The sequence below is a fragment of the Ambystoma mexicanum genome, chromosome 4p (assembly GCF_040938575.1).
Source record: "Ambystoma mexicanum isolate Mex_15411 chromosome 4p, UKY_AmexF1_1, whole genome shotgun sequence".
Classification (NCBI taxonomy): domain Eukaryota; kingdom Metazoa; phylum Chordata; class Amphibia; order Caudata; family Ambystomatidae; genus Ambystoma; species Ambystoma mexicanum.
Window position 1 is genome coordinate 657,083,538 of NC_090927.1, and position 24,402 is coordinate 657,107,939.

Sequence of the window (24,402 nt, forward strand, 5' to 3'; positions counted from 1 at the left end):
GAATCCAAGGAAGCAATAGTGGAGTGCAGGATTTGCAGGAAAAAAACTGTTTTAAAACATGCAAATTAGGCATGGCATGGGTTAGTCAGCTTTGTAGAACTGAAAACTGAAAACGCTCTTTGTCTGCCCACTTTGAGTTACAGTATTTAAGTAAAAAAACAACAAAATTAAAATACATTACAAACAGCAAGTACATCTTAATTGCATGCTCCCTATTGGCTCCCACCTACAGAGCAATCTAAAATCAATATACATTAGTACCCCCAATTTGTTAAATACATCACTAGTGACCATCGTAAGTATGGCCCCCATTGAATGACCTAATTGTGCGGTCAGCAGAAAATGCTTCATCCAGATTGGCCAAAGTTGTACATGTAACATTTACTAAAATAGCATACCCTCATTGGACAAGACAAGCTCATGTAACTACCGATGTGCAGTCCCACCAAATGAACCCAATCATGTAGTGCGTGTGAACAGTGAAGTCAACAAATTAGACATAGCAATATCCTCTCCCATGAACTCAGTCAACTGGGCAATCCAAAGCAGTTCTTAAGCCTTGTGGCAGTTTACTTTGTAACACATTTTGCAACTCCTGTTTTGAAGCATGTTGCTATCCAAAGCACACATTCTTTCAGCTATCTCATGGGAACCAGGAAATGTAACTGAGGCTCCACTTCTTGGAAATTAATTTCTCAAATGTGTTCTTATTACTAAGCAATTGTATTGCAGACACAGTTGTCCCCACACTCCCTAGGGAGCAGTATGATCATGATCTAGTTTTGACGCTCTTGCAATGCTTTCACCTAAGGCTTTGTTCCCACCAAAATATGTCCTTTGAAAATATTGTATTTTATCTATCATCAAGAACTCAAACCATTATTCTACATTTCACTAAAAGCTCCTAAGAACAGCTGAGCCTTGAATTGATAACAATAAGTGCGCTGCACCTCACTCTTCCTTCACAGACCTTGGCCTGCTGAACGCTTACTTGGGGAAGCAGGAATAAAGTTTCATTAAATAGAAAGACAGAGGCTCAGAACTGCAGCTTAGGGTCTCATTTGGAGGTAGCCATGCCCTTACTAAGGGCATGGCTACCCCCAAACTCGGGTCTGGGTTCTCTGATTGGGGAAATACCAGGCCATTCCGACCTTGGAGGTCCCGGGATTTCCTCATTCAGGGAACCCGGACCATCTCCATTCCCATTTAAGCCCCCATAGGGCTCAATTGGAATGGGGAGCATGCTAACAATGGGCCGTTAATGACGTAAATATAAAATAACATTCAAACACAATGTTTGTACCATTTGCCATTAAGGTTTGTAGCATTTGCCATTGCCATTTGCCGTTTATGACGGGCCCGTTGTTATCATGCTGGGCTGCTCGCGGGACCCGCTAAGGACATCTGGTAAAACCAGGCGTCCAGAGCGGGTCCCACGAGGGGACCTCGCAATGAGGCAGTAGGGGTTTAATGGCACCGGCAGCTTTACCGGCACCGTTAAACCCCTACCGCCTCACTCGTAATGAGGCCGTTAGTGTTCTAAAAAAACAGAAATCTACACACTCAGACAGAGCCTAAATCAAAATGACAGGACCCTGGTTATTGTGGCAAGAGGCCCTTATGCTAATAGAAACCAGTAGAAACATATTTGTTGCCCATCATTTTACGATTTGCTTGGTAGCCTAGTGCTCTCTACGTGTGGCAAAACTAAAGCAAAACTAAATCACATTTGAAAATGACATGAAATTGTGCAACGAATGACAGAAACCCTAACACTAAAAATGACCAAGGGCCTCACCGTAATCCCTTACCGCCCTACTACAAGTTCTCTTTGCGTGCCCTTCCTTAACGCCTGGTTTTTTCAAGCGTTAAGGACGGGACCTGCAAAGGGACTCTAGAGCTAATAACGGTACCGCAATTTGCGGTACCGTTATTAGCGCCTTCCCCATTCCCATTGAGCCCTATGGGGGCTCAAATGGGAATGGGGAATGGCCCTGGTGAATAGGGAATTACTGGTCCCGCCAACCTTGGAATGGATTGGTAATTGCTCCATTCACCAGGGTGGAGTCGGAACGAGTTTGGAGGCAGCCATGGCTACCTCCAACCTCGTAATGAGGCCCCAAATGTCTATGCTAATTGAACTTCCACTGCATGTACATCCCTACACTTTTAGGGTTAGTGACAGGCCTTGGAGAAACAGGATTATATATAATTTCAATCACAGGTCACCACTGTTAAGAACAACACATGGAAATGGCAATAGTTTGGAATCCAGCAGGCTGTTTCAGGTATTTACATGTTATTCTGGGGTTGCCATTTTGCCAAATCATCTGGCAATGAGAAGTATGTGTACTGTTTATTTTCAGCATGACACATTGAGTATTTGAGCACTGATTAGCATAGCTCAATTTCTGAGAAAGAAGAATCAACATCATTTTACACTTTACAAATCTAAAAAGCTCAAGCTTGCATCCAGGGGCCGGAAAAAAAATACAACCCCGGCAGCAGCCGTGCCTGTGTAACAGGCACGGCTACCACCAGGTTTGTAATGAGGCCTATTCCTTTTTTGAGAAACAATGTTTGGCTACAAAGCAGTCTTCCCAATTAAATAAATGTTATGAATGATATGTAGTGTGTGATTGGGTCCTCACAGATTTCAAAAGTATTTACCAATTTAAATGTCTGCTGTACTACACTGAGGGGGGAGATTATTGGTTCCTCTTCTCTTTAACCTCTTCATCTTTCGTCTTGTTCACCATTCCAAGAATATTATTACCAAGAATTGATAGCATGTAGCTGTCATTTATTAGTAAATATGCCCAAGGTGGGAGCTGTTTCTGCTACCATTACATTGACTCTGTAAGGTTGCACATTACTAAAGTGTGTGTGCTGTGGAGTTGGGCATGAGAAAGTCAGACTCTTATACTCTAGGCTCTATTATCCAAAGAGGTATTTGATATAACTATGTGCCAAACTCTTTGTTAAATAGATCTTTGCTGTTGTATATGAAAATAACATATCCGTTGTTGCTCATTCATTTATAATGTATATTTGGCAGTACCTTTACACTGGGGAAGGCCTTGTTGGTCTATGAAAACTCATGATATGTCAGTATTAGTGAGCATCTTGTTGAGGTTGTGCTGAATCAATGACTATTCAAAATCCCCTTGGATAGATGGACCTTCAAAAGCTGAAAGGATAAAAAATAAACATTTATTATGAGATGTTACAGGTGAGTAAAAAGAAAATACAGCGCAGGGCTGAACAATGTAAAATAAGGTAGTTGAAAATAGGTAGAATGCAGGTGCAGCCTGTGTGCCTTGTTGACTGTATTGACTTTGTGTTTGCGCTCTACAGTACTTGATATTGTGTTGTTATCCACGGTTTGTGGCATCACATTGCATTTGCCTGCATTCTTCAATTCTAGGTTATCTGCTGACCTCTGTGTTTTGTTTTTGGTCCTGTAATGCATCTGCATTCTTTACTTACACGTTCCATGTTGTGTTTTGTGCTTTGCCTTGGTTCTGTACTACATCTGCATTCACGACTCCTAGGTTCTCTGTTGTGCTTTTTTCTTTGCTGATGGTTATGTATTGCATCCGATTTGTAGGTCAGTTGTTCTTGTTCTTTATTGTGCCCCCATCCCTTAAGTGTCAAGGAATCCCATGCAGGGGAGGGGAGAGGCGAGGATGCACAGAGGGCAGAGAGGAGTGGGGGAAAGGGGTAATACCGGCACTGGAAAAAACGTCATCACGCCAGAACAGGATATGCACTGGTGGCCATCTTTAAAAACGCAATCAATTGCAATTCTCAGTCTACAGCAGTCCAACAGGATAACTGAGCAGGCAGCGACAAACCAGAGCATCATGTCATCCAGGCAAGGCCAAGAAACCAAGATTCAGTGAGATTGAGCTAAACATGTTGGAGGACACACTCGTCGAACATGCCGACGTTGTCTTCTGCACTGACCTGCGGCGGCCAGCCCAACTATGCAAAAAAGCAAAATGGTAGGAAGTGGCCCACAAGGTATCGGCAGTGTTGACAACAACCCGGACTGTCTGAGATTGCCGCAAAGGCTGGGATGATCTTTGTCTGCAGGTCTGGAACATCCTTGCTGCAGAGCACAGCCAGGTGCTGGACACAGGAGGTGGACCGCCATCTCCCATAAAAAACTCACATCCTTGGAGGATACCTGTAGCACGGTCATCCAAATGGAGGGTATTGAGGGTGTTGGAAATTCAGAGATGGGAGCTGCAACATCAGATGATGACGGTGAGTGTCCCTTTCCGTAATTCCAAAGTCACACCACACACCTTCATCCCCAATGCCAATGGTGAAGTCCAAATGCCAAGTAGGTGGTATTAGATTCCTGCTGCATTTGCACCCACCGAAAGCTACCTCCCATACAACTACAATGTACCTGCCATGAACACATTCATCAAACCCTACTGACTCAACCCATATAACCCCTGTTTTACCAACACAAGTACCATCTGCATGCGCACACACACATCACTGTACAACTGCAGCCATCACCACTGTGTCACCTCATGGCAAGATGCACACATCACCTCCACCAGTAGCACACCTATCATACCCACCATGTCCATACATGCAGAGTAAACATCAATGCATCAATGTACAGAATGGGCGCATATCAGTTCCACAATGAAACACCACATGGCACACAGCCCCTGTGGAATGGGCAAAACATGCAAACGACTAGACACCTGTACCCCACCCAACAGACACCGCCACACCAGAAGGATGCTCTGACACTGCATGCCCCCAATTCTTGTGTGCACCATGCCAGGCCCTCCATTATGTCCATGAGAATGCGCATGACTCGGAATGTACTAGCATCGATGTATGTCAGATGGATGCACACCCTTAACTAATTCCGTTTCTCACTGTCCCACACAGGCACAGGGACAGACAGCGAGGGCGAACATGCCACAACACCCCACAGAGCCACTGCACGTCGGTGCCGCGGCAAAGACACCGCTTCCAGCCAGGAGCCGTCTACCTCCATGCCAAGACAGAAGCGTGCCACACCATCCATGGAACAGCCCCCCCCACCAACTGGAAACACAGGCTAGCAAGCAGCCCGAGCAGCCACCATCAACCTCCAGCAAGGTCCCCCGGCAAACCGACTCCTGCCAGCAAGTCCCCCCAGCAAACATCTACATCTGGGGCACAGGAGGCACTTCAAGTGGAAGAGCCGGAATCCCCCATGGCAAGCGAGCAGGAGGAGGCACAATCTGCAGTGTGGAGTGAGCAGGGTGAGGTGGCAGACTCCCGAGGGCACAACCAGCACAAGGAGGCAGACTCCCGCAGCCACAGCCAGCATTAGCAGGTCGAATCAACACCACCCAGGCAGGCAAGCACACGTGATGCACACTGCACAGTGGAGGGCAGTGGCCCTGACACCCACAGCGACAATGCTGCGTTCAGTCCCGCAAGCCCTCATAGCCCACCTCCCCTGCTAGTACCCGGTCTACAGCACATCAGGGACATCGAGGGGTGACTCTCCCGCATGGAAGGGCAACAGCAGGCAATGCAGGCCCTGGTCACACAGTATGTGACGGAGGCAGAACAGACAAGGCAGACCATGCAGGATGCCCTGCAGGTCACTGCAAGGATGAAGAGCTGTATACCGCATGGCCAGGTGTGGCCAGGTGTGTGCATGAAGGGAATGCAGTCATGTCTGCCATGATCCAGTCCATCACCCGGTTGGCAACCGCTATAGTGGAAAAATGTAATGTCAACACAACCCCCCAACCCAGTCCATCATCCAGCACAACACAGGTCAGTTCAACTCAAAGGAGCCTTGTGCGTCACTCACAGAGACATGGTTGCCACCCAGAGGCACACCCTCCAAAAAGGGGGTGTGAATAGGATACCTCACAAGTACATGTGGGGAGGGAGTTGTTGTGAAGTTGTTGTGAGGGTAGTGGGGGAGTGGGTGTTGGGGTATTGGGTGTGTGGGTAGTGGGGGAGGGGGTGTGCCCAGTGTGACCCATGCCCAGTGCCTTGTCTTTTCCAGAGCATCAGAAGTAGTGGGCAATTAAATATTGCCGTATTGCACGTCCTTCATTTACATTGTGCCGCTGAGGAATTCCACTATCTTCCCCATCACCATCGCCATCCTCAGGTGGCAACATGTCTGTGTCAGGTGGCAGGGAGACGTTGCATCAGATGCACATGTTGTGTAGTATGGCACATACTAACACCATTTTTGCCCCCTTCTCTGGCCCGTAAATGAGTGCCCCCCACCCAAACCTGCTGAGGCAGCGGAACTGGGCCTTCAACAGGCCAAATGTCTGCTCAATGGTGACACGAGTGTGTGCATGAGCACGGTTGTAGTCCTCATCATGCCCGTTGACTGGTTGCCTAATGGGGGTCATGAGCCAGCCCTTCAGGGGATACCCAGAATTACCTGCATGGGAGCAAGAGAAAGGGTACTTGTGAATAATTTGTTAATTACATATTAACACTTCTTGTACAGTGCTCATAATTAAATGCAACTAAGGATTCATAACTGCACATGACATGCTCCATTTACAATGACCTAGGTAAGTGTACTTAGGGCTCATCCATGGGTGAGGGGGATGGGTGCAGTTGCCGTCCCAAGGACCATTCAATGTGAACCTGCACTCTCACAAACCAAGTCCAAATGTCCATGATGGTGTCAGATTTCATTGATGTATTACCAATGGAAATGGACTGTGCATGTACAGTGAATCAGCAGACACGTTGCCTATGCTTGTGATTCCACCCCCCCCAATCAACACCCCTCACGGCCCAGCCAGCAGACACATTGCCAATACTTGTGATTAAACCCCCTATCAACACCTCTCATGGCCCAGCCAGCAGACACATTGCATATGCTTGTGATTCCCCCCCAATCAACACCCCTCATGGCCCAGCCAGCAGACATGTTGCCTATGCTTGTGATTCCCCACAATCAACACCCCTCATGGCCCAGCCAGCAGACACATTGCCTATGCTTGTGATTCCCCTACATCAACATCCTTCATGGCCCTGTGGTTTGACTCACTCAGCAGACAGGTACGTTGTTCAGCATGTTGAGCCATGTAGCGGAGAAGCGTGGAGTTGTGCAGCACCATGGCGTCATGTGTGGAGCCAGGGAATCTTTCACAGCAATGCGTGATGATTTTGTGTGCATCGCACACCATATGTACATTCAGGGAATGGTACAGCTTCCGGTTGCCGTACACTACCTCCACATCATGCTGGACAACCAGCTCCACATGTGTACAGTCGAGGGCACCAATGACATTTGGCATGCCTGCCAGTGCATAGAACGCTATTTTGGTTGCATTCACCTCCTCTGCAGTCCGTGGTAACTTAATGTGGTTGCTTGCGTGTTTCAGGAGTGCAACTAGCACCTGGTTGAGCACACAGGAAAAACAGGGTTGTGAGATTCCATGCAGCTGCCCTACTGTGTGCTAAGTGCCTGTGGCAAGGAAGTGCAGAACGGACGCTACATTCAGCAAGGGGGGGATGGCTGTCTGGATATTGATCAGGCTCACCAGGACATCATGAATGAGGTCCACTATTGTGGTGATGGTGTCCCTGTCCAGCCGGTACAGGGTGTGGATCTGAGCAGGGATTCGGTTGAATGGGCTGGGCCTTCGGCAGGGGATTGGTGTCTGCCTGCGGAGAACAACTGTCTTTGCAATGGGTATGTGCTGGCCCAATCTCACCCTCCTTTTCCTCCTGCACCTCTGCTACATTCTCTGGCTGTCTGCCTCCTCAAAGAGTAGCAGTGCATGCATGTCCTCCAGCTCCAGTACTGCCAGTGCTAATGGTAGCATTGTGGGTTTGGGAGGGGTGTGGTACGTGGGAGTGCTCCTTTTGTGCTGTGCCAGACACCATTGCCTCCACCAGTGCTGTTTGTGAGCACCTGTGGCAGGTTCTACACACCAGATTCCTATTAATGCCTGCCCCGCAATGCTGGTGTTATCGGCATGATTGTATCCGTTATTACTGGCATCTCTATGCCGGTAATTGCATGTCTTTGCACCTCTTAATGTGCACTTAACTGTGGCATGCCAGTGTCACTGGCACGGCTGCTGCGTGTTGATGCTCAAACCGGCAAGGGTGAGGCCGGTCACGGCTGGTCCCTGCCGATGCCGGTGACACCGGCATCGCGGGTCCTAATACCCTGTTCCGGTAAACGATTCTGGTACGGTAATACCAGCATCAATTTTACTGGACCGGCAACTTTGTAATGAGGCCCAGGGACATTTTCGTTTTGCAGATCACAATGGACACAGGGACAATTTTGTTTTTGCACCCTCCAATGTTGTTAATTCTTTTGGAAGATATTTTAGGGCTATACCGGCTCACAACACACTGGGAAAATATTGTTGGTTTCGAATGCCAACAATCCAGATCATGTCAATTAAATGGGGGAATTAATTGATTTATTTTGATAAACACGCTAAGGCTCTACACAGGTGAACATGGATTTTTCAATGGGGAAAGAACTAAGATTCAGAGGCAAACAGGGGATTTTGCAATGGGGAAATATCTAGGGCAATGCTGAAAGAATAAAGGGCTTATACAATCTATGGCTTGGGGTATTTCTACTTACAGGAGATGTCAGGATTGGACATCAGAGTGTGTCAAAGCACACTGTTGGGACAGCCAAAGGGGATCAGTCAAAGGCCTCCTCTCCTAGCTCCAAGGGTCCCAATCAGTCTCTATGTCTCCTGGCACTACTGTAAGCTAGGCCTCTCTCTGCTGGGATGTTCACACCAGAATTTGACAGCAGGTCACCTCATGGGATTAGTGGGAAGACTCCAGCTCTGAGGCAGGTTGGCTTGGTTATAGGGCACATGACATCACAAATGTATCATGATTCCCCTGAAAGGGATTGGCTAGACTCCACCACCCCACTCCCACCTATGTGCTGTTAGGACATGGGGATGGAGGATTGCTTTGGGACACCAGGTGAGGAGAGCACGTAATCACCTCACTTCGAAAGGGGGGCCTGGTCATGATGTTTAACTCAAAAGTTCACAACATGACAAGTGGCCTTTATTTTAACCTCTTGACAGATATGAATATATTTTTGGCAGTGAATCACATAAAACTAGTCAGAAGTCAGAGGTCACTCCTGTGCAAACATACATTTTTTCTTCATTTACTCCGGAATCGTATCAATGAAAAATACACCATTTTATGGGCATCACAAGAATTATGATTGGCTTGTTTTATCAAAATGTTCACATCTCTAAGAATCACAAGATGGGCCAAATCACATTTTCATTTGTAACTTCTGTTGTGTGTCTCCCACCAAAATGGTTGTTATATGGCGAGAAGGGGTTAACGTTCACCTTCAATAAAAGCTTAGAATGACTATTTTGCGATGTACATTGTCCAATTTACACAATAACATGTATGTCTCCCCTTTCAAACAATGGGCAGCTCCACCACTCATTTGCTCAGACCTCCCACCTTTTCTTTTAAGCTCCAATTCTACTCTGTTCAGGCATGACATCAGTAGATGGATCTGTGTTTACATAAGCCCAGCATTTCAAGAGCCAATAACCAGCTAATGCACTTTTTTATGTGAATTGTGACATGGAGGTCACCAGTGCTGCCAGACCAGACCCATCTTATCTGGTCCACCGTGTTTCTGATAACAAAAGTAATTATTGTCTTGTATTTTTAAGGGAGGCACTGACAATTCAAGCAGCCAGACTTCTCTCTCCCAGGCAACAGGGAAGGGAGCTGGGTTTCACATATTGCAGAAATCGCCATCCCAGCCCCTTGCAACAAACAGCCTGTAACTTGTGCCTACATGCATTTAAAATGACATCTTATAAAATGCCAGTTTCAAAATTACATGTGTCTTGCTTTGAAATTGACCATGTAACTGAGCTGGTGATAGGCAGAAACCATGTTCATACTTAGAAAGCTTTGCGAGCATTTTGCTGAGCATATTTTTAGCCTAAAGGGAAAAATGAAATTACATAATTTTATTTAATGTTCATGAAAGAAAGTGCTCTGTTTCACTGCAACTGCTGAACACAATGCTGGCATCCCATTGAGGGTTTTGTGGACTGCTGTTTCATGGACATATCATTTCAGTTTTTCATGGATTTGTCAAAATATCCTTGCCATGTGTCTTTCGCTTTCTTTGTGAAAGGCAGTTCGCATCTCTCCATATTTTGCAATTTTAGAACATTTCCTTTCCTTCTTATTTGAAAGTACAAGGCCTTATATTGGACCTTATGTCTGTGCAGGCCTGGTATTTATTTATCACACTCAGGGCCTAATTCACCCCACAATGTCCTTGCCTCTGTAATGAGGATCCGCTTGAAGCCCAAATCCAAGTGCAACTCTTGGCACGATTCAGACCTCGCCACCCTTTAATTCAAGTGTAGAGTGGCGGAGAGGAAGTGGAGGACATGTTGCGCACCCCCTGTCAAACTGGCCTGCCGCCTGCTCCAAAGGCAGTATCTAACAACTCTGCCAAACTTTTCAAAATTTGCAAAGGGAGCTGGCCAATCCTGCTGCAGTCTCTACCTCTCCTGTTTCTTCCCAGGCCCTCTGCACGGCCTTTCCCTCTCCTTTCACTACTAAAACTCAGGACATCCTGTCCACCCTCTCTTCCTCTACCTCCTTGTCCTCCTCCTCTACAACTCCTGGCCCGTCTGAGGCCGTTTCTCCTCCTTCTTTCCCCTGTTCACCCCTGACGATGTTTCTAGACAAGTCTGATCTATGAAAGTCCCATCAATCAGGTTCTCCCCTGCTCATCCAGAACCATCAAGGACCAAATAGACACCCTTGTTCCAGCCTTGACTGATTTCCACAATCACTCCTTTCCCACTGGAACTTTCCCCTCCCCCTGAAGTACTCTCTTGTGCACCCACTTATAAAGAAGCCACGGCTGATATTTCCTCTCCGGCTACCTATCGCCCGATCTCCATCACTCCTTTCCTCGTCAAACTATTAGAGAAGCTGGCCATCTCCCAGCTTAATCTACATACTGAATCTGTTGGTTGCCTCCATAACCACTAGTCTGCCTTCAGAGCAGCCAGAAGCATGGAAACTGCTCTCCTGAACACCTGTGAAGATTTGCTCTCCATTCTTGACTCTAATGTCCCTTCTGTCCTCATTCTCCTCAATCTATCTCTGCTTTTGACACGGTCAATCATGCCATCCTACTCAGCCGCCTGCGCAACAATCTTGGTATTACTGATCACGCCCGGGCCTGGTTGACCTCCTTTCTCACCGACCGACCCTCTCAGGCCAACTCGGTGCTTCCTCTCTTCTATTTCTCTCTCTACTTGTGATGCTCCCCAGGGGTCTAACCTCTCTCCCTGGCTCTTCAACCACTATCTGGCACCTCATGCCGACTGCAGCACTACTTTATTCTCCAATGTTCAATGTTATGCGGATGACACTCATCTCTCTTTCAGGCTCCCCTCAGCCACCTCTGCTTCTTGACTCATACCAGCCTGTCTGGCCGCAATTCAGGAATGGTGTGCCACCAATGATCTCTGCCTTAATATCAGTAAGACTGAGATCTTCCTCATTGGGATACCCACTCCCTCCTTTCCTATCTCTCTGGCCGCCCATTCTGGGCCCTCTTCCTGCTACTTCCTGTAAAGCTAAGAACCTTGGTGTCATCTTCGAGACCACCCTCTCCTTCTCTCCTCACATCTCTGACATCTCTAACAAGTCAAACTATCAGCTGCACCTCCTTCGAGGTATTCTTCCTTTTCTCACTTTCCTGCAAACACTCATTGTCTCCAGAGGTCTGGTCCTCTACAGGCGTGTTATAAATTCCACATCATATATCATACAGCACAGGGCTGAACAGTGTCAAATCAGGTAGTTGTAAATAGGTAGAAAGCAGGTACAGTGCAGCGCTGAACAGTGTAAAATCTGGTAGTTGCAAATAATAGTGAGCAGGTACAGTGTCAAATCAGGTTGTTGCAAATAAGTAGCAAGCCGGTATAATTTGGGGCTGAACAGTGTCAAATCAGGTATTTGCAAATAGGTAGAAAGCAGGTACAGCACAAGGCTGAAAAGTGTCAAATCAGGTAGTTGCAAATAAGTAGTGAGCAGGTACAGCGCAGGGCTGAACAGTGTCAAATCAGGTAGTTGCAAATAGGTATAAAGCAGGTACAGCATTGGGCTGAACAGTGTCAAATCAGGTAGTTGCAAATAAGTAGCAATCAGGTGCAGGACAGGGCTGAACAGTGTCAAATCAGGCAGAGATGGTCACAGTCAGTGGGTCTGCACAGTCTGCCAAAGCTTCACCTCAAGGTGAGGGGGCTACTTCAAATGTGCTGACAGGTATGATAGGAAGAAGCGGTCACAAACAGAGGAAGGGCGGGGAGACCAAGTTTACTGTGAAGTGTAGCAATGTCATGAGGCACTAGTATGGTTGCAGTAGAGAATGGATACAGAATAGGTGATAACAGGGTAGTGAGTGTACTAGATTGATTCCGAGCAACAGTGTGAATATGGCTTGAATGCCAGGCATGGCTTTGAATATCGGTAGAGAAGGTGGGTGTAGTCCTGCCTGATAGAAGCTGATCGGGTGAAGTAGAGTTACCAGAGGGGGTGAGGGAGACTGGATATTATAGGTTATTTATAACGCGCTTAATACCCAGAGGTTTCTAAGCGCGGACCCGGGGATCGAACCTGTGTTGCTCCTGTCGTTTTTGCTTCCAAGGCGAGCACGTTGGCACTGAGCTATCCTCCCGGGATGAACAGTGTCAAATCAGGTATTGACTGATACAGGATACAGTGGAGGGGTGCTCGCACTTGCTGGGCCACAATGTTGGGCCCCTTCCTGGCCCTGACAAGATTGGATAGTGTTTTTTCCTCCACCCTTGGACGGTGACCCTTGGAATAACCATGATGTTGCATGACCAATGAGGATAGAGTAGGGAATATGACAGCAATCTAAGTTTGTTGGTAGGTGGATTTGCTTGTTGGAAGGCACGGCTTGAATCGTCCATGCACGGACAACCGTCTGCCTTTTCGCTTGGCCTTTGCTGTGGGGACCAGCCGGCAAGGCCTGCTGATTCCGCTTGCAAGCCTGCAATTGGGCGAAATGCAGCCCACAGGGGGTTTGTTCTTTCACACAATTTTGTATCCAAAGTCAGTTCACTCCAGTTTTAATAAACCCTTGGCTTCTTGGCTCGTCCAGCCTTGCCTTATGCTGACATTCTGTTTGAAATTCAATTTCTGCTTTTTAACTGTGACACACAGAGCTGAGGCCTTGTGCCAATGTCCAACCTGTTTTAATACGTTTAGTGGAAACATCCATAATTCTAGCATTCATATGTACGTACTCATTGTCGCTTGCCACAATCTATTTACTATAAGTTTTAGAGCTAGCTTCACAATTACTTTGCTGCTTGTGTTTCTTCTGCATCTGTAGACGTGTACAATAATTTGATATCTTCATCTGTTTCTGTGGCATAAGTTTCTTCACCTTGAGCCCAAGATGTCACTTATCCTTATTGCTTTCTTGATGCCTTATAGAATATCTGCATTCTCTGGTCACTGCATCTCTTTTATGTACTTCATCTTCAGATCCATGTAACATATACTGGCAATGGTTACTCGCGCTACCATTCATCCTTGCCGTGTATTGGCTCTGCTTCTTCAGGGATTTCATTCAAATGGCCATCATATTTCTTTTTATGCAGATATGGTTTTCTCAATGGGTACCTTGGCTCCCAAATTCTCTTAGGTACTTGCCCTTTCACTGGTACTGGACTGAGTCCATACTCTGCTCTTTGTCAATTCAGCTGTGATGTGTACGTCTCATACTCTGGTTTCCAGCATACAGGTAAAAGGGGCGGGTCCATTGAGGTGGGGGGTACATGGCTCCTCCTCTACACACTCCTCTAAGGTCATCCTTAATGTTTACCTGAATGGAACCATCACGGTCCACGGCCCTCAGGCCAACCTTCTTCTCTTTGATAGACATTTCCTGTGCCTCATCAATTTCCTTTCTTCTCCTGCTGTCCCCCTCTCTTCCCTCCATGGCTTCCTTGCCTCCCCCTGCTGTCTCCTCCTTGGCTACCTTGCTCTCTCCTCTTTCCTCTTCTGCCCCCTCTCAGACTACTTCTACACTTCTGCTTTGCGTTCCTCTGATTTGTACCCCTTCCCAAAGTCTTTCAAGGGTGGCAACCTTCTCCATATTGCCACTCTAAACTCTCGCTCAGCTGTCAAACACTCCTCTGACATCTGCCACCTCCTTTGAAGAACTTGATCTCGATGTCCTGGTTCACGCCAGATCTGTCACAAGCTTTAAAATTCTCTGCCCTGACGGTGACAAGATCCTCTCTGCACTCAGGTCCAATAATTCTGGAGGGGGTGTATGCCTGATCTTCCCTGAGTGGATTACTCCCTCTGTCATTCCAACGCAGGCATACTCCTCTTTCAAATGCCTTGTCTGCAGACTCTCTCTCTCCTAGACATTCCCTTACTATGGCTGCCATCTATCGGCCACCTGGTCAGATCTCCTCTTTCATCTCTGAGTGGGCGGACCTCTCCTCTTCCCTCCTAGTCTCGACCACTCAACTCATCCTCCTTGGAGACTTTAACATCCACCTGGATGCTTCCTGTCCTTCCTCTGGACTCTTTCGCGACATCTACAACTCTCTCTCATTCTCTATCCTCCCCTCTGTTCCAACTCACTGTGCAGGGCACACTCTGGATGTTCTGATCTCTACAGACCTTCCCCTTTCTATCCCTCTCACCACTCCTCTGTCCTGGAGTGATCACTTTCTCCTTTCCTCTCCAGTCCCTCTCGCCACCCCTCAGGCCAAGCCAACTCCAGCACTGCCACCTACCTTCTCGGTTATCCGACCCATGAAGTGTGTATCACTTGAGGTTTTCGCTGCCACTTTCTCACCCCCCTTCCCCTTCGGCTGACTCACACCCTGACACAGTCCTTTCTATGCTCCACACTGCTATATCTGATACTCTTGATGTTCTTGCCCCTGTCATGAGGATCCGCTTGAAGCCCAAAGCCATATGCAACTCCTGGTACGACTCAGACCTTGTCACCCTTAAACGCAAGTGCAGGGTTGTTGAGAGGAAATGGCAAGCTTCCTGTACACCCTCTGACAAACTGCCCTGCCGCCTGCTCCAAAGGCAAAACCGGCCCTCTTTCTGCACCAAGAAGAGAGCCCTCATCCAAGCCTGTGTCACTGTGTCATCCGACAGCGCAGCTGAACTTTTAAAATCTGCAAGGAGCTGGCCAGTCCTGCTGCAGTCTCCACCTCGCCTGTCCCCTCCCAGGGCCTCTGCAAGGTCCTCTCTCTCTTCCTCTCCTCCTCCTCCCTCTACTCCCTGTTCTTCCTCTGGCCCTTCTGTGGCCACCCCTCCCCCTCCTTCTCTGCCTTTCCCCTCAAACAAGGTTTGTTGACATGTCTGATCTATGAACGTCTCGTCAAAACAGGTTCTCCCCTGTTCCTCTAAAACCATCAAGAGCCACATTGACACCATGGCTCCTGCTTTGGCCGACTTCTGCAACCACTCCTTCGCCACTGGAGACTTCCCTTTCCCCTGAAGCACTCCCTTGTGCATCCTCTTCTTAAGAAACACTCAACCGGGCCCTCCTGCACTGCTAACTAGCACGTGAACTCCATCACTCCTTTCCTGGTCAAACTACTGGAAAAGCTGCCCATTTCCCAGCTTAATATTCCCACAGAATCAGTTGGTTGTCTCCATGACCATCAGTCTAGCTTCAGAGCTGCCAGAAGCACAGAAACTGCTCTCCTGAACATCCGTGAAGACCTGCTCTCAAACATTGACTCCAATACCTCCTGTGTTCTCATCTTACTTGATCTCTCTTCTGCCTTTGATTCCGTCAACAATGCCATCCTGCTCAACTGTCTCCATGATAACCTGGGTATCACCGATCAGGCCCTGGCTTGGCTGCCCTCTTTCCTCTCCGATCAACCCTCCCGGTCCAACTTGGGTCCTTCCTCTCCTCTAGCTCTATCTCTAACTGTAGTGTTCCCCAGGGGTCTAACCAATATCTGACACTTCTTGCCCACTGCATTGCTGCTCTCTGCCCCAACTTTCAGTGTTATGTGGACGACACTCAGCCTATTTTCAGGCTCCCCTCAGCCACCTCTTCTCCTTCTCTCATCTCTGATTGTCTGTCCGCTATCTACCAGTGGTGTGCCACCAATGATCTGTGCCTTAATGCCAGTAAGACAGAGATTCTCCTCATTTGCACACCTGCTCCCTCTTTTCCTATCGCTCTTCCTTCTCCCACCTGTGAGGGTAAAAACCTGAGTCATCTTCCACTCCACACTCTCCTTCTCTCCTCACATCTCTGACATCTCTAAGAAGTCACACTGGCAGCTTCACCTCCTCAGAGGTATCCTTTCATTCCTCTCCTCCCCCCAGAATCTCACTTTCTCTGCTTGCTTCTACTCTCCGCCCTCTGCAACTCATCCAGAACAGGACTGCAAGACTTGTCCTTGGTCTCAAGCTCGGGGATTGTATATCTCCAGGACTGAAATCTCTGCATGGCTCCCAGTGGCTGCAAGGATTAAGTTCAAAACCCTCTGCATTGTCCCCAAGGCCTTCTGGGGCCTGGGGCCTCAACACCTTCAACTCTCTCTTCCTAAATATCATCCCACTCAAGCTGTTTGTTCATCTGTCTCCAGCTCCCTCAGGGGCATTCGTTTCTCCAAGCAACAAGTTGGTGGTAGATCTATTTCTTCAGCTGGGGCCTCCCTCTGGAACAGCCTGCCTGCCTCCCTGAAACTTGAGGAGAACCATCTCTAGTTCCGTAAGCACTTCAAGACCTACCTCTTTGCTTCTGTTTTCTCTCCTCCTCTCACCTGCTGAACTCTTGACTGAAACTGCACTGGTCACCTGGCTACCCTCTGATCTCGGGCCCAGGTCCCCTCCCCCTCCAGCTGCACACCTGCACTGCCTCCTAGGCAACCCTTGCACTTGGGAGCTGTTTCTGTATCCCTACAGTCCCCACTAGCTCTTCACACTTGATGTCTGCACTTACCCCTGTACTTGCCACAAGCTGGCCGCACTTTCACCTATTGCTTTTATTTATTCTATTTATTACTGTTGATTCTATGTACTGCACTGCCCCCTCCCCCGCACTTTGCCTCCTCCATCCCCCTCCCCTGCACTTGCGTGATCTCAATGTCACCTGTCCTAGTAAGATTGTTGTCTTTGTCTTCCCTCTCTTCCCCCTCCCTTGCTTCGTCGCGCCTGGAAACACTTGTGTATAGGCACGTTATAAATGCCATTTCATATCATATCAATAGGAGGAGATTGTAATAGAAGAGTGCTGGCATTGGAAGGAGGAGATGGAGCAGTTGAAGTGTACCACCACGGAGGGGAAGCGTTGTGACAGAGTGCAGGAGGTTGTAAAAGGGAGTTAACGGCAAAGGGAGAGAGTTGGTGGTGAGAGGAGGAGGCAATCCAACAGAGAAGCAAAGAGTTGGGAAGAGGCTGAAAGAAACATAGGCAGGAGGTGGGAGGCAGAACATCACACCCAGGGGAAGGGGAATTGCTGTAAGTTGGAAGTGTGTGGTTAGGAGGTTGAGAGCACATTAACTCTCTCCAGAGCAAAAAGAGCGAGGAGGTTGAAAGAGAGCTGAAAGCCCATATCAGTCCATAGAAATGAGCTAAAGGGTGAGATAAAGCTACAAGATCTGTGAAAGTGGGAGGAGAGCAGGTACCCCTAAACAACAAGGTTATATCATTTCTGATGGGCCATGTGTGTGCGAGGCAGAAATGAGAGCTGGTGGTAGTAGGGATGAAACAGTGAAACCCCACTGGGGGTCAGGGAGGCTATTTTAAGTAGGTCATAGTGTCAGTGCAAGGAGCTGACACTCAGATAGTGCCTTCCAAGAGAAAGGACATCAAACACTAGAGTGTTAACTGTCAGCATGCAATTACTTCCATCTCCTCAATGAGTTCTTCAGGTCCTCTCATAGTACAATATGTGTTGCTGTGGGGTTGGAGAACAATGTATGCTATCGGAAAGGGTTTGGGAAATCTGAAAACTTGCAACTAGAACACAAAGGCAAGGCTCATCTTCCAGACATCCATCCATGACAAGGACACACTGTGTGCATGTATGAGAAACAACATGTTGAGATTCTGCAAATACACATATCATTTTTTTCCCTCTGGATGAAGTTCCAAGATTCATCAGTCTAATTTGAGTTTTCTTTTATGCTTAGACCACGCACACATGTAATTATTTCCCCTATACTAGCCTTCCTCCACTACTTTACTCTCTTTATAATAAATTCACTACACTGCACCATAACACTTGTCTCATCTTGACTCTCCCTCAGTGGACTGTGTGATTTCATGGGATTCAATAGGACTACATTGATTCCAAGACCCACAGCCCCTAAGATTAGGACCCAAATAGGGCAGGCCTTTATCCCTTTGCCCTGGATGAAAGTCCAAAATATGCTCTAGGTTTGGGAGGTGGGGCTCTGACTCCAACCAGCAGCACATTGAGAAGTTGGGATCCAGCTGTGACGCCAAGCTGTAGTAATTTTCCTCATCCAACAGTGGAGGTCCCGACTAAGCAAACTCTGACCCAGTTTTCAGTCATACTCACATCGAAGCATCAGAGTCACCCATGGAACTAGTCAGGAGAAGTCTGTCTTTTCTTTTTATTCTAGCAAGGACCAGTAGAAAACCTGGGAGTCAGAGAGATGGACACAACTGCTGGTACAGCAAATTGTGACCCAGAGGTGGTAACACTGAACACTGACCAGAATCCTCAACCCACTGCTCACTGGGAAAAATACTTTTCACCATCAACTGCAAGGCCATCTCTCAGCAGCAGTGATGTCATTGCTCCAGCAATATATCAAAGACAATGACCCGAAATCATTATTTTGCAACTCTGAATACGCTGCAACCACCACCCAATAGGATCAAACCTAATAGCTGCACGCCCCCACTGCTGAAAGAAAAACTCCAGGAAGCCTACCAGGTCATGAACAGTGATGGTTAAATGAACTACAATGACATCTGAATGTGGATCCTTGAAAGGGTCAGAAGAGATGATGAATGTTATAGGCAATACCTTCTGGATGTACAGCAAAGGTCAGCTGAGACACAGCAGCAGCTCAACTTCTAAATCTGATATGTTCTGGACTGGTGGAAAACCAAAAGACTGTCACGAAGGCTAAAGAGGAGTTGATTATAGAACGATTACAGTACCCTCTAGCACTTTCATTTCAAAGGTTGGTTTGGCAGCTCCATTATCCAAACCTAGAGACTGCTCTCTAAACTGCCATGATTGTATGTCCAGCCTAGCAATGGGGGACTGGTAGGGAACAAATCCCAACCCAGTTGACTACAGCTCTGATGACTCAGATAGATTCAGGGACCACTCAATGGAGTCAAATTATCTGAGATGTTCCTCACCTGTTCCCTTTGTCAGAATTAAAAGTGTGTAGAGGAAAGGCCTGTCACCAATGGGCACCACCCGGCCTCCAGTCCGGAAAGAAAAGTGGTAAGGAGACTCCTGTGGGAACACCCAGAGTGTGCGGAAAACCCAGAAGGATAAGCCTCTTAAGAAGCAGGGAGAAAGGACTCATGAAGAAGGCGGAACCAAGCAGGAGAAGGGAAAAGGATCCAGGTAGGCACCGGCAAAGGCTAGGGGAGATCCAGGTACTCCTAGATGCAAGACTAAGGAGATTCCACTGGACAAGCCTTATTATAACTGGTGAGAGGAGGTATGAGATGGTACAATGTGACCAGGCCAGGAGGTTATTCTCAGTAGGGCCTGAAACACAATTTTGCAGGGATCAGAGTGCTAGTGCAGGGAGAGACCCTCTGATAAGATTGTTCTATTTGCTTTTCTGAGGCTTCAAACAAAAACAGGTCACAGGGGTGAGGTGCCAACGCTTCCATCTTCTGGCAGAGTTCTTCATGTTGTCTGCCAGCAAAAACGATCTTGGTAGTGGAGGCTGAAAAACAAGATATATTATCTACAAGCTTTCAGGAACCCTGCAACATTTACAATCGAAAGATCATAGTTATTTTTCTGGACATCCCTCCCGGACCAATAGAAGGACACCTCATAAAACCTTGTAAGAGAACTCTATGGTAAATTTTGATTTTCTTTGAAAGACTTTCCCTACCCTTCTGAAAAGGACACAGGAACATTTCCCACTCTGCAATAATCTATTTTGAGCTTTTTTTTTTGTTTTGTTTAGACCCCACCTAAACTTAGTTATTTCCCATACACTGGCTGCCCTGCTCTATTACCTGCATAATAAATAAACTAGACAGTTCAGCTCATCGCACTTCTCTTATATTGCGTCACCCTCTGTGCACTTTGTGATACAGCACATAATTATGGCAGTCCGTCAATGAGAGAAAACATTACTGTATGTTCTCATAGACAGATTTGAAGAGCTATTACAGTTTCTATCATCATAGAACTGTGTCATATTGCAGATTGTGTTCCAGAATCTGTGTATAACTTCACAGTGCAAGGCAAGAGGAGAGCAGGTATTCTCTGCTTGAATCCAGCATGAAAGAGCCACAGCATACCCGCTCACACATGTATACATTGCTGGCCCCTGCTTTCCTCTTCTAGTCTTGTTAACTTCTTCAGCCTGCTATAAAATGTAACATAGCCAGTAAAGCAGGAAAAGAGTTAAGAGGGGAACCAACCATTCTATAGATTCATACCTTCTGACCTGTTATCACCCCAGACTTTGTGATGAAAGTCAACAATTCCAAAAAAACTGATTAGTTACAGAGAGTGGGTGGATGCTGGACTCCTCACCTGTGGCAAGCTACTCCATCATTCAGTGACCAGAAGGGGTACACATTTCTGCTGTTATCATATCAATGCAGGTGGCCTTCTTACCTCCATTGCCTAGGTAAGGGAGGCAATGTTTGGTGTGGGACAATGGTGATCCATTTGCTGTGCTAACTAGGTATACTTGTATTACATATTCCACTGCTGGTCATAAGGAAATAATGCTATGTAGGCATAACTGAGAAAAACAGATGTATCTCCAGTGCTAAATAGACCTCCAGAATAAACAATTATCATACCAATTTAGCACACTGGTATTGGGCTTGGCAGTGCCAACTAGGCCTAAGAGTATCAAAGAATAGCTAAGTGTGGCTAATCATCACAGCTCTTGTACAAGCAATGCAATCATCTATTGCTCATAATCTACTACCCCTAAATTTCAGGCCAGAAAACCTAATGGTTGCTACACTGTCCTCTTGGGATCCAGCTTGACCTAAGGGGAAAAGTGTGATTGTCATCTGCATACTAGCCCTTCACATTAAACATGTCATGGTTCCACCCATGTTTGCCCAACCATCCCTCACCAACATGGCCACACCATTCACCAATGAGGCAGCATCATAACCTAGGCTATTAGAACCAACCCCCATGGGTGCACACAAAGAGGAAAACAAGATTCAATGGGTAAGTTTATGGCATAGGCAGAATCTTAGGATGCAAACAGGATGCATACAACATATCCGAGCATCCCAGGCTTCCTCATGACATCTTACAGGACTCAGAATGCCATGAGATTTTGCCTCCAGCAGCTCTTTTGGGGATCAACCTATAAAAGGCCTCGCCTCACTAGCACAAGCCACTCAGCAGTCATGTCTATAGCAATGTTTACCTCCTGAGAATTGCTTTTTATTCTGGAGGCCCTCAAACAATCTGGAGATTGTGATGAATCTGGACTATTCATATGTTTTTCCCAGTGGTGAGCCTGCTAAGCAAGACCCTGCCTATGGGTCTGGGCAAGTGGAAGCTCACTGGGAGTGACTCACCTCTTGGGGACAAGAACTCCCAAACTGGTAAGGAAATCACGGTCCAGAACACATTATCCACCTACATGGAAATCGGAAGGACTGTTAACCCTGTTTTGGATTCACAAATATTGATATTTCTTCAACCTCTTTGTCTTCAGGTAATGCTGGATCTTGGCTGCACTCCACAGTCAAAGGAGAACGACAGACCCCTTACGTTTGTATTGATGTACATAAAACCACGAGAGATGTGGAAGCCGAGAGAGAATATCCAATGCAGAGGTGAGCCTCTGACAGGAAACTGCCCTGGATGGGGCGGAGTCACACTAGACCACGGAGCCAATGGTAGCGTGGAGAGTGAACAAAACACTCATAGGACACCGGAAGGCTGGCGTTCTGACCGGCAAAGAGGCCTGGGTCTAGAAGAAGATGGGGACAGTAAGGCAACCGACTAGCCTTCTGGTGCAACTACATGGAAGCTGTGGTAGGTCTGGGGCCCGTTAACTGATGCTGAGATCATACTACAGCAGAGAGACCTAATCCCTGAGCTCCGCAAAAAAAAAGGATATTATCTGCTGAGCTGAGTAGTGATGGTAAGTAAGCGATCCCAAGGGGTAACGCCATCAAGAGAAGCCACAGGGGTTACGGGAGTCAGATAAACCTGAATAGAGATAAACAAAACTTATAAACCATAGGGCTTCGGAGAGCCCTGAGAAACAGTGAGACTTTGATATCCTAGGCTGCAAAAGCCGAAAAGGTTACAGGAGCCCTATAAACCTGAGCAGGCAGACACACTACTGAGGACAAGCTAAAGGAGAGCTGTGAGAAACATGATGACAGTAACATTCAAGGTTGCAAAAGCCACAACGGTTACTGCAGACAAGGAAACCTGAACGGGCAGATGCTCCACGGAGGCTCTTCTAAAGTAAGCCTGTCAGAGGCCTTTGCGGAGTCCAAGACACATGAAATATAACAAGCAGAATCTGAAGGGGAGAGAGACCCTGGAAGTTCCCAGTTGTTAAGTACAAAACAACATTATTGCCAAATACCAAATAGACACTGATGGAGTTGTATTAAGGAAACCTTTTCTTCCTGGAAAGGAAAAACCATATGGATTTAAAATTTGAAATTCCAAACTTGCAGAGAGGTTGAAGACTGCACTGCAAAAAACTGATGAACTTTTAAAAAACAACCCTACTTGGAGAATAGATCCAAGTGATTGGGCCAGGCAGAAGCTAAAGGCAGAGGCTATTTCTCCAGCCATCTTCTGTTTGTTAAGTTTTCTTAAGTGGTAGGGCCAGTTAGCTAAATAGGGTTTGGACTGAGGACTGTTTCTTTGGACTTTGACGAGCACCCTTACTTTTAGTTGGTAGGCAGGGATCTTTCCTCATAGCAGTAGGCCTAGATAGGCATTTTTTTAATGTTAAATAAACATCCCTAAAAATCAGGCATATTTTAATCCGACTCCTTCTTCTGGTTCGGCACAAGGCACATTACAAATGGTGCTGCATCTGAAAAGACAAAGAGCAAGAATAATGCAGTCAGTGACTATAGTTACAACTAGAAGAGCCTAACTACATGTGTGGTTTACTGGATCATCGCAGCACTGAAAGAATTGGGACCCCAACCAAATTGGTCCTACAACAACACAACAGTATATCAATCCATGGTAGATGGTAAGTGAGAAAATCACCTACTATGGCATTCATAATTGAAAAAAGAGGGCGCTATTCTCCCCCACATGACAGCATGTGTTTCTTTAGGGCTCTGAAAAAAAGAAACATAAATCTAAGAAATTATATCTCAGCTAATTCTACATTGCCAAAATGGAATGAAACAAGAGATTGGTTATTTGAAAGCATCCTACAGGCAAACACAAACACATCTATTCTATATTCAGGAGACATTGCTGATTAGTTCAGGGAAAATAGAAGTAATAATTAAGAGACTTGATGCCGCAGAATAACATGCATCTTAAATCTAAGAGCAAAACAATGAGACCATACAGAAAAAGTGTATAAAGATTGACAAACTGCAAAACCACTCAGGATATTTTAACCTCATATTGTTATTGTGGTTTAGAGAGGAAGCCCAATTGTGGGATAAAACTGTGCATGTACACTTGATATTGAATTTCTACAGGAAGCCTTACCTGAGTTAAATAAATAAATTGAACTATGAGCTGTAAATGGCACATAATATTACCTTTCCTATACAACCCGATGTCAAGGGTTCTCGAGCTACCCTGGTGTACTGTGACAACTATTTCAGATGTGAGGGACTATTACAAGCTACTAGACCAACAACTCAAATAGTACACCAAGGGCTTGCCATATCTCACGACCTGGCATATGATGAGACGCATGTTGAGACAGGGATTATTTGGAAACATGCTCAATGAATTCCAAGTAAAAGGGAGAAAAAAGGTGTTCATGAAAGACCCAGTTCATCTTATAAAAACACAAGTTGGTCATGCACTGGTGAAGGCAACCAAGCTACATACATTGGTATTTACATAATGTATATATCTTCTGGCAATAGGCACACACATACACACACTATGTCCCAAAGAGTGAAGCA